Here is a 7,664-nt window from a genome sequence, read left to right as displayed (position 1 = left end):
CCTCCGGGGAGAAACACGCGTCATGAAGAACTGTCCGGCGACGCCTGTGATTCATGGCACTCTCCACCTCAGACCGGGTGGCGGATAGCCTGTCGGCATCCTCCGTCGAAGGAGCATCCGGCTCTTGCCTTGTGTTCGCCTCCACTTCCGGACCACGCGATGGAGCATGGCTGGCGGAGGCTTGATTGGCAACCTCTCCGGACACTGTCCGGCGAGCGCTCTTTCTCCTGGAAAAGTTATGAGCATTAATATACCTCCTAGGGGTCCTTCCCTTAAAAAAAACGGTGCGCCGTACCATTGCGGCGACGTTTCGATTCGTGTTGCACTCCTCTTCCGCCTGCTGGGCCGAACTGACCCTTGCTGGTCAGCCGCCGCAGGTTCGGCTTCCCGCCTTAAAGGCACCTCCTGCGATGCACCATCATTATAGGATGGTCAGAGTTGAGCACGGATCAAATGATGGTGTCAAGACCTCAGTCGTAGTCACCTGGGAGGCCGGAAACAAACCGGGGTAGTCAGCCGTAATGGCGACTAGGGCATTGTCCATGCTAAGTTGGTGGAACACCCCATCAATCAGCTCCACCTTTATGTGCGGATCCTCTTCCGAGGTCGGATCAAGGGATCGTTCCAGATCCTCGGGCTGTGGAGTTAGGCTTTGTATGCCCTCCACGTCCCGGCGCAGCTCCTGCGTCGAAATCACAAAGTAAGATACTTGACTTTGGAAGTATGGATCGGGTAGATAAACGTCCGCTTACCCAGCTCCGAGGGTTATTCATGGAGAATCCGTTCAATGGATTCGTGCGGAGAAAGTCCTCCTCCTCCCCCTTGTACAAGCCGGACATGATCTTTGTCGGATCGGCTGCTGAGCCCGGCCCTCTGCGGCCATGACGGGTGGCGTCGTCTTCCCCGTTGAAATCCCACATAGGGTGGCCCGTATATTGGAGTGGTTGCACCCCTCACATAATGCACGTGGCCATGATTCCAATCATGGTCAATCCGGAGTGGGCCAGTAACCTAATCCGGCCCATCAGATAATGGACGCTCCCATCATCCTCCCGCTGAGGGCTCCGCGGGCGCCAACTCAGGCGTTTCTTCAAGGGAGCATTGCTGAATTTCGGGAGGCCGATCCGAACTGGATCCGGCAAAGGGGCGTCCTCCATGTAGAACCATTCCGAAGGCCAGTCTTCGGACACCTTCTTCGGGGTGCCGGATAGATATCTGGTCCCGGCGATGCGCCATATTTCGGCTCCGCCCACTTGATATATCGACCCCTCATAAGAACGGGGTACGAGGCAAAACAATCTCTTCCACAGCGCAAAATGGGGCTCGATGCCCAGGAACAGCTCGCAAAGAGCTACAAAGCCCGCGATGTGCAAAATGGAGGCAGGGGTGAGGTGGTGAAGCTGGAGTCCGTAGAACTCCAGGAGCCCCCGGAAAAACGGATGTATGGGAATCCGAGTCCCCTTATTAGATAAGAGACGAAGCATACCCTCTCTCCTTTGGAAGGGTTGGGGACGCTCTCCGCCTCCTTTCCACCGTTGAAGGTGGCCAGTCCAGCTCGAACCGGAACCATGAAAGCTGGGGGAAGATATCCCTCGGTTTGGAGCGCCACTAGCTCGCTGTGTGGTACTGAGCATCTCCCCCAATCTCCTGGCTTAGGGCTGGGAGCGCGAGAAGAGGAGCCGCGTCGACTATCCATGATAGTATGGATTTTTGTCAGAGGCGCTTCGATGAGAACTTGTGGATGGAGGATGGTGTGAGCTGGATCTAGATCCTCGCCTCTCATATAGGCGGCTCGTTCGCACGGCTAGGGGGTAAAATGTAAAAATACCCTAGCTTTTCGCATTCATACGACACGTGGAAGAAGGCCATTATTGGGCGTGGAAGCCAAGGAGCGCAACATTTATAAGGAAGCCGGACACTATTCGACAGGAACATGAAGTTTGAAGGAGAACCCGCCTTGCAACGCCGAAGACAATATACGCGACGGACTCGTCGTCGCTGAAGCCCGGTTCGGGGGCTACTGAGGGAGTCCCGGACTAGGGGGTGTCCGGATAGCCGAACTATCATGGTCGGCCGGACTCCAAGATTATGAAGATACAAGATTGAAGACTTCGTCCCGTGTCCGGATGGGACTTTCCTTGGCGTGGAAGGCAAGCTTGGCGATACGGATATGTAGATCTCCTGCCATTGTAACCGACTTTGTGTAACCCTAGCTCTCTCCGGTGTCTATATAAACCGGATGTCTTTAGTCCATAGGACGAACAACAATCATACCATAGGCTAGCTTCTAGGGTTTAGCCTCCTTGATGTCGTGGTAGATCTACTCTTGTAACACACATCATCAATATTAATCAAGCAGGAAATAGGGTTTTACCTCCATCAAGAGGGCCCGAACCTGGGTAAAACATCGTGTCCCTTGTCTCCTGTTACCATCCGCCTAGACGCACAGTTCGGGACCCCCTACCCGAGATCCGCCGGTTTTGACACCGACAGACACGCTCCGTCATGTGGCGACGCTCGTCGCCCTCGAGCTTGTCTAGCTCGTCTGCTGCCGCCTAGGCAGCTTGTATGTTCTCTGCAGGCGTGGCGTAAATGGGACAATCTGTCTTGAAATGCTGGAAATGGTAGTGCCGCACTGCCGGATCACGCCGATGCGGCTAGGCCCACCAGGAGCCGGCGTGCCGCCGACAGCACGGTCCATCTCATGCTGGTAGGCCTCCGAAAGTAGTCTCATGCTGGCCAGCTTGTTGGCGCTTTTGATGAGCTGGACGCGGCATGCTTCTAGTGTGTCGGCGGCGGCGTCTTCTGGGATGGGCGCAGACAGGTCTTGCAACGCCGCCTCGAGGGGATCTCGAGCACCTCCGCCCAAATGATTGCTATGGCTAATGACAAGCACCTCTGTGATGGTGCTCCCGCCGCCGTGCTCGCGTGGAGGCGGCTCGTCATAGACCACCACGTTGGTGGGGAACACGTCGAGCGATGCCATGTCGGAGTCGACAAGCATCGGGTCGGTGGAGCCAACCGACTCCAAGTCCATAGCAGGCTCGCTGACGACGTGGAGCTGGTCGAGGAGGCTGACGAGGCGGCTCTCGGGGCAATATGTGCCCGTGTCAGGCACGGCTCGTCGGAGAGGCGAATCTCGCCAACAAGATCGGCGAGGCAGCTCACCGCGCATGCGACCTCTGTGTCGTGCAGTGCGTCAGCGTAGACGCCGTTGGGCGTGCCGGGCTGGCTGCGCTCGCCAGGAAGGAACAAGGTTCCTGTCTAGAACAGATCTCGGGATGGCTGTGCACCTCGCCCCATGGTGGGCGCCAAATTTCAGGTGTTGGGTGCGACATATGCCAAAGGATGGCTTATCATGGTGGGAGCCAGTAGAACGTCGCGGATGCCTAGAAGCGGGATGAGGTGTAGACACGAACACCGGCGCACTTTACCCAGGTTCGGGGCTCTCCTAGGAGATAACACCCCTAGTCCTGCTCTGCGGGGTCTCCGCATGATCACTAAGGCACTAGTGAGTATAGATGTGCTCCTCGAGCTGTATGCTAGAGGTAGAAGAAGGCAAGGTCTATTCCCTTCTCCCAATATGTATGAGTCTAGTTCTAACAGGTTGGGAACCCTTTGCATGGGTGCCCTGGCGGGTTTATATAGGCCTACCCCCTAGGGGTACAATGGTAATCTGGCCCGGCGTAGGACCCGTTTGTTAGTGTCTTCGGTCGCCGGCTTCTGCACCGGCTGCTGGGGCCCGCCGCCTGGTGGGTCCCACCGACTAGTCTGGTACAGAGCCGACATGCCGCCTCTGCCGCTCGTGTGTCTTGTCGGCGGCTGATTACTGTAGCCTCAATGCTAATGACGCATGCTTGGTCGGGGGAGGGGCGTGGCTACAGTCCCGCCGTCTGGTGAGAGATCACTGTAGCATCACTGTGTCTCGTCTGGTTAATGGTGCACGGGCCTCGAGGGAGGAGCTGGCTGCCTGCTAGAAGCTGGATCCCCTAGGGTCCGCCTGGTCAGGCTATGCCGCCTTCTGGGCTCTTGCTGCCTGGTAGGGCCCGCCGCTTGCAAGCCGTACCAATAGGCCGTTGTGGGAGCAGGCCCCTCCTGACAGGAGTGACGTCAAAGGTGGAGTGGCAACAGTGTCGCGTCGTGCGGAGATATCCGCCTGTACAGGAAACTATGGCCACGCCAAGCCCTGGATATGGGGGTGATGGGCTACACTGTAGCCTCACCCTGTCTTGTCTTCTTAATGGGGGCGCAGATTCTGAGGGCGTCGTGGGCCGCCTGCTAGGAGCCGGCCTCTCTGGAGGCCGATTGCTAGGAGTCGGCCCGTCTTGGTGCCGTCTTATGGTACTTGGACGTCTTCTGGCAGCCGGCCGTTTGAGCCAGACGGCCACCAGAAGGCGGCGCTTCATTCTGTATGTTCATGGGGCGCCGTCGACCCAATGTCTTGAAAGGTTCAGGGACTCGGGTCGGGCTACCCGTGGCCCATTACTCCGACAATCTCTGAGGGAGTTCCGGACTAGGGGGTGTTCGGATAGCCGAACTATCATGATCGGCCGGACTCCAAGACTATGAAGATACAAGATTGAAGACTTTGTCCCGTGTCCGGATGGGACTTTCCTTGGCGTGGAAGGCAAGATTGGCGATACGGATATGTAGATCTCCTACCATTGTAACCGACTCTGTGTAACCCTAGCCCTCTCCGGTGTCTATATAAACCGGATGGCTTTAGCCCATAAGACGAACAACAATCATACCATAGGCTAGCTTCTAGGGTTTAGCCTCCTTGATCTCGTGGTAGATCTACTCTTGTAACACACATCATCAATATTAATCAAGCAGGACGTAGGGTTTTACCTCCATCAAGAGGGCCCGAACCTGGGTAAAACATCGTGTCCCTTGTCTCCTGTTACCATCCGCCTAGACGCACAGTTCGGGACCCCCTACCCGAGATCCACCGGTTTTGACACCAACATTGGTGCTTTCATTGAGAGTTCCTCTGTGTCATCACCGATAGGCTCGATGGCTTCTTCGACCATCATCAATGACGCAGTCCAGGGTGAGACCTTTGTCCCCGGACAGATCTTCGTATTCGGCGGCTTTGCACTGCGGGCCAATTCGCTTGGCCATCTGGAGCAGATCGAAAGCACCGCCCCTGGCCGTCGGGTCAGATTTGGAAGTTTCAACTTCACGGCCGACATCCGCGGGGACTTGATCCTCGATGAATTTGAGCCGCAGCCAAGCGTGCCGCACTGTCACGACGAGCATGATTTAGCTCTGCAGCCGGACAGTACCCTGGAGGCCGCACTCAAACCCGCTCTGATCTTCAATTCGGAGCCGGCTGCGCATATCGAGGACGGATGGCTAGACACCGCCTCGGGGGCTGCAACCTCTATGGAGATAGAGCCGAACACTGACCTTGTCCCTCATAAAGCTCGTGACTCTGAGGTGCCGGACTCCTCGCTGGACTCCGAACCTCCCGCGCCCCCTCCGATCGAATCCGATTGGGCGCCGATCATGGGGTTCACCGCAGCGGACATCTTTCAACACTCACCTTTCGGCGACATCTTGAGTGCGCTAAAGTGTCTCTCATTATCAGGAGAGCCCTGGCCGGACTGCGGCCAGGACAGTTGGGATGCGGACGACGAAGAAATTCAAACCCCACCCACCACTCAGTTAGTAGCCACTGTCGACGATCTAGCCGACATGCTAAACTATGACTCCGAAGACATCGACGGTATGGACGACGATGCCGGAGACGACCCAGAACCAGCGCCTACCGGGCACAGGAAAGCCACCCCAACTCACGACGTATACATGGTGGATACACCAAAAGGAAGCGATAATGAGGAAAAACGGGACGTGGTGAAGGACAACTCCCCCAACAAACAACCAAAACAGCGACGCAAGCGCCGCCCGAAGACCGGCCTCGATAAAAACGGCACCCATACGGACCCGGCCCTAGAGCAGGGCGAAGCAGTGGACGACGCACATGTCACCAAGCAGCCAGCCGGACATGAACTGGACCAGCAACCCATCCCCGGTGAAGAAGATCTCACATCACCACAGCATATGAATCTTCATAAAAGGCTCGTCGCCACTGCAAGAAGTTTGAAGAAGCAAAAGCGGAAGCTCAAAACAGTCGAGGACGCACTCAGAATGATATGGAGCAAAGTACTCAACAACGCAGATAAACATGGCGCTAGTCACCAGACAAAGAGCTACCCGAAGCGCAAGTTGTTGCCCGAATTTGACGAGGAGGCCTTAAAGCCCCCACAGTCAAAAAAGAAAGAAGCCGCCTGGCCGGATAGACGACCAGATGACAGGCCAAGAGCAACAAGGGGCACCGCACACAATCCGGCACACGATCAGCATAAAGATCCTCGGAAAAAGGACGACCCAGTCAGATCTATTTATGGGCCAAAAAAGAAGACTCCAGGAAGCAACATAACCCACCGAGCATTTGAAGACAACGGCACACCCAAATACAGGGGCGCCGCACACCCACTATGTTTCACCGACGAGGTACTGGATCATGGATTTCCAGCGGGATTCAAACCCGTAAACATAGAGGCATATGACGGAACAACAGACCCCGGAGTCTGGATTGAGGATTACATCCTACACATACATATGGCCAGAGGAGACGATCTCCATGCCATAAAATACCTACCCCTCAAGCTCAAAGGGCCAGCTCGGCATTGGCTTAAAAGCCTCCCAGAAAATACCATTGGAAGTTGGGAAGATCTTGAGGATGCATTTTGAGCAAATTTTCAGGGGACCTATGTCTGCCCTCCGGATGCAGACGATTTAAGTCACATAACTCAACAGCCCGGAGAGTCAGCACGCAAATTCTGGAACAGGTTCCTCACTAAAAAGAACCAAATAGTTGACTGTCCGGACACTGAAGCCTTAGCAGCCTTTAAACACAACGTCCGATACGAATGGCTTGCCAGACACCTCGGCCAGGAAAAACCAAGAACAATGGCCGCACTAACAAGCCTCATGACCTGCTTTTGCGCGGGGGAAGACAGCTGGCTGGCTAGATGCAGCACCAGCGACCCGAGTACATCCGAAGTCAGGGATGGAAATGGGAAATCACGACGCAGAAAAGATCAGCGCCGGAATAAGGAAAATGGCCCGAATAGTACGGCGGTCAACGCCGGATTCAAAAGCTCTCGGCCGAACAACAAAACACTGCCCCGCAAGGACAACAGTGACGAGCTATCCAACCTAAACAAGATTCTAGATAGACTATGCCAAATACATGGTACCTATGGGAAGCCTGCAAACCATACCCACAGAGATTGTTGGGTCTTCAAACAGTCCGGCCAACTTAACGCCGAACACAAGGGGCTCGACACACCAAGCGAAAGTGACGAAACCCAAAAGCAGCACTCCGGAAAACAGAAGACTTTCCCACTAGAAGTCAAAACAGTGAACTCACTTCATGTGATAACACGAAAAGACAGCGCGGCACCTGCAATACCAGAAACCGCCCGCAGAATGGGGATAGACCCTACCAAAATTCGCCATAGCAGCACTTCCTTCAAAGGAGTGACGCCAGGCCTTTAAGCCAATTATACAGGCTCTGTACCACTAGAGGTTGTGTTCGGTTCATCCAACAACCTCCGTCGCGAAAAGCTCACTCTCCATCGCCCCATTCAACA

This window comes from Triticum dicoccoides, chromosome 4B (genome assembly GCF_002162155.2).
Source record: "Triticum dicoccoides isolate Atlit2015 ecotype Zavitan chromosome 4B, WEW_v2.0, whole genome shotgun sequence".
Lineage (NCBI taxonomy): Eukaryota > Viridiplantae > Streptophyta > Magnoliopsida > Poales > Poaceae > Triticum > Triticum dicoccoides.
The sequence above is the reverse complement of the archived record's forward strand: the minus strand, read 5'-3'. Positions refer to the sequence as shown.